Genomic DNA, 4,358 nt, shown 5'->3' with positions numbered 1-4,358 from the left:
GGCAGATTCTTTACCACTGAGCCATGGGGGAAGCCCCTCCCAAAATTTAGAGCCTTGAAATAGTCAGGAAAGCCACTTAACTTTGGAGTCCAAATAGTAAGAGATATAATTAACAGAAGTTTTGAATAAGAAAGGCCACTTAAAGTTGATTGTTATGGAAAAGGCCAAAATAAGGGCATGGTCTTCACTCCCACTGTTAGAAACTGACTAGGGTAAGATGTTTAAGATAAAGATCCTTCAAGGATGTGGCACCCAGTTATTACTTTGATAAGACCAGTGTCTCAAGGGAAATAGTAAAACCATGGATCTCCCTTGAAATCTGGATAGGCTCAAGGTGCACTGATCTTTAGGTAAAGACAGAAAATATGGAGATAAGAAAAAGACCAAAACTTTAGAAACTATGTCTCTAAAAGAATGTGGGCATGGTTACTGGATTCTATTGCTGAAAGAATCAAATAGGTAAAAATATAAGATATTGAAAGAGTATTGGCGGTCTTAAGATGGCAGAGGAATAGGATGGGGAGCCCACTTTTTCCCCCACAAATTCATCAAAAGAACATCTAAACGCTGAGTAAATTCCACAAAACAACTTCTGAATGCTGGCAGAGGACATCAGGCACCCAGAAAAGCAGCCCATTGTCTTTGAAAGGAGGTAGGAAAAATATAAAAGATAAAAAGAGAGACAAAAGAAGTAGGGGCGGAGATCCATCCTGGGAAGTGAGTCTTAAAAAAGAGAGAAGTTTCCAAGGAACTTGGAAGAGAAGTTCCACCAGGAACACTCTCACTGGCGAGTCTGTGGCAAGCCTTGGAACCTCAGAGGGCAACATAACTGGGAGAAAAAAAAATAAATAATTAAACCCCACAGATTACTTGCCTAATGGCAACTCCCAGTGGAGAAGCAGTGCAGATGCTTGCATCTGACACTGGCAAGCCGGGGCTGGACAGGGAGGCACGGGCTGCATTGCTTAGTGTAAGGACAGGGCCTGAATGCCCCAAGGGCAATCTGAGGGAACTTACTTGAGATAGCAAACCAAACTGTGGGGTAGCTATCCTGCGAAAAGCCCTAAGACACTGCCAAGCTGGCTCACAGAACAAAGAACTGAGCAGAGCTAGACAGCTGCAGACCGGCCCATCGCCCATCAGAGACAGGCAGGCGAGGGCAGCCAGAGCTGGGAGGGGGCAATCGCAGCCCCAGAGAGGCATCATCTACCAAACTGCAAGCAGGCTTTGTTGCTAACCAAGACTTCTTGGGATTCTGGATGGTCGACATCCGCCAGGAGGGTCACAACCAGAGATCAGCTCCCCAGAAGAGAGACATGGCACACCTGAGGTGTGCCGATTGCACACCCAGAAAACTGAGTGGTGGGAATGGAGGAGGCGATAAGTCACAGCTTTCAATTGGGGGCGACCGTGCTTGCCAAGCACCTGGTCACCTGAGGTGCTTGGACCTGGGAAGGGCACAAAACACAGGCCCAACCGAGTCTGCGCCTTTGTGGAGTACCCAAGAACCTGAACCTGAGTGGCTCAGACCTGGGAAGTGCATACTACCCGGGGCTGGCCTCAGACGTTCCTGGCAGAGCAACCTAGAGCCTAAGCAGTGTACACTGGGAAAGCACACACGCCGTGAGCAGGGGCAAACCCAGTGTGGCTGAGACACTGCGAGCACACGCCAGTGTTATTTGTTTGCAGTGTTCCTCCCTCCCCACAGCACGACTGAAGGGTGAGCCTAAAAAAGTGACCACCACCGCCCCCTTGTGTCAGGGTGGCAATTAGACACCGAAGAGACCAGCAAACAGAAGAAGCTAAAACAAACAGAGGGAACCGCCTTGGAAGTGACAGGTGTGATAGATTAAAACCCTGCAGAAAAACAAACAAACAAACAAAAACCCTGCAGATAGCACCGACTACATAGGAAGAGGCCTATAGATCTTAAGAAGTGTAAGCCGGATCGAGGAACTATCTGAAAATGAACTGATCCCACACTGTCCACAACAACACCTGAGAAAGTCCTAGATATATTTTTACTATTATCATTTTTTAAATTAAAAAATTTTATTTTTAAGTCCTCAATTACTCCTTTAATTTTTATTTTTATAACCTATTATTACTTTGCAAAGAAAAAATACCCTATTTTTTAAAGCAAACTTCATATATATATATTTTATAATTTTTGTGACTTTGTTTTTTTCTTTAATATTGTATTTTTGAGAATCCAACCTCTACTCTAGGTTTTTAATCTTTGCTTTTTGGTATTTTTTTAAATCAATTTTGTACCTTTAAGAACCCAATCTTAAGTACCCAGTTTTACCTGGGAGCGAGATTGCCGGCTTGACTGCTCTTTCCCTCTTTGGACTCTCCTTTTCCTCCACCAGGTCGCCTCTATCTCCTCCCTCCCCCTTCTCTTCTCTACCCAACTCTGTGAATCTCTTTGTGTGTTCTGGGCTGTGGAGAACACTTAGGGAACTGATTACTGGCTGGATCTGTCTCTCTCCTTTTGATTCCCCCTTTTCTCCTCCTGGCCACCTCTTTCTCCTTCTTCCCTCTTCTCTTCTCTGTGTAACTCCATGAACATCTCTGAGGGGTCCAGACTGTGGAGAGCACATAGGGAAGTGATTACTGGCTAGCTTGCTCTCTCCCCTTTTGATTTCCCCTCTTCTTCTCCTGGTCATCTCTATCTCCCTCCTCCCTCTTCTCTTCTCCATGTAACTCTGTGAACCTCTCTGGGTGTCCCTCACTGTGGAGAAACTTTTCATCTTTAACCCAGATGTTTTATCATCAGTGCTGTATAGATGGAGAAGTCTTGAGGCTGCTGTAAGAATAAGACTGAAAACTAGAGGCAAGAGACTTAAGTCCAAATCCTGAGAACACCAGAGAACTCCTGACTCCAGGGAACATTAATCGATAGGATTTCCTCAAACGCCTCCATACCTGCACTGAAACCAAGCACCATCCAAATGCCAACAAGTTCCAGAGCAAGACATACCACACAAATTCTCCAGCCACACAGGAACATAGCCCTGAGCTTCAATATACAGGCTGCCCAAAGTCACACCAAACCCACTGACATCTCAAAACTCATTACTGGACACTTCATTGCACTCCAGAGAGAAGAAATCCAGCTCCACCCACCAGAACACCGACACAAACTTCCCTAACCAGGAAACCTTGACAAGCCACTGATACAACCCCACCCACAGTGAGGAAACTCCACAATAAAGAGAACTCCACAAACTGCCAGAATACAGAAAGGCCACCCCAAATGCAGCAATATAAACAAGATGAAAAGACAGAGGAATACCCAGCAGGTAAAGGAACAGGATAAATGCCCACCAAACCAAACAAAATAGGAAGAGATAGGGTATCTACCTGATAAAGAATTCCGAATAATGATAGTGAAAATGACCCAAAATCTTGAAATCAAAATGGAATCACAGACAAATAGCCTGGAGACAAGGATTGAGAAGATGCAAGAAAGGTTTAACAAGGACCTAGAAGAAATTAAAAGACGATCACTCCTTGGAAGAAAAGTTATGACCAACCTAGACAGCATATTCAAAAGCAGAGACATTACTTTGCCAACTAAGGTCCATCTAGTCAAGGCTATGGTTTTTCCAGTGGTCATGTATGGATGTGAGAGTTGGACTGTGAAGAAGGCTGAGTGCCGAAGAATTGATGCTTTTGAACTGTGATGTTGGAGAAGACTCTTGAGAGTCCCTTGGACTGCAAGGAGATCCAACCAGTCCATTCTGAAGGAGATCAGCCCTGGGATTTCTTTGGAAGGAATGATGCTAAAGCTGAAACTCCAGTACTTTGGCCACCTCATGCAAAGAGTTGACTCATTGGAAAAGACTTTGATGCTGGGAGGGATTGGGGGCAGGAGGAGAAGGGGACGACAGGATGAGATGGCTGGATGATGGCATCACTGACTTGATGGAGGTGAATCTGAGTGAACCCCGGGAGTTGGTGATGGACAAGGAGGCCTGGAGTGCTGCGATTCATGGGGTCACAAAGAGTGGGACACAACTGAGTGACTGAACTGAACTGAACAGAGAAGAAATAAAAAAGAGTCAATACATAATGAATAATGCAATAAATGAGATCAAAAACACTCTGGAGGGAACCAACAGTAGAATAACAGAGGCAGAAGATAGGGTAAGTGAGGTAGAAGATAGAATGGTAGAAATAAATGAGACAGAGAGGAAAAAAGAAAAATGAAAGAAATGTGGACAATTTTCAGAGACCTCTGGGACAATGTCAAACCCCTCAACATTCGAATCATAGGAGTCCCCGAAGAAGAAGGCAAAAAGAAAGACCATGAGAAAATACTTGAGGAGATAATAGTTGAAAACCTCCCTAAA

The sequence above is a fragment of the Ovis canadensis genome, chromosome 15 (genome assembly GCF_042477335.2).
Source record: "Ovis canadensis isolate MfBH-ARS-UI-01 breed Bighorn chromosome 15, ARS-UI_OviCan_v2, whole genome shotgun sequence".
In the NCBI taxonomy this organism is placed as follows: Eukaryota; Metazoa; Chordata; class Mammalia; order Artiodactyla; family Bovidae; genus Ovis; species Ovis canadensis.
This window is presented reverse-complemented; position numbering follows the sequence as displayed.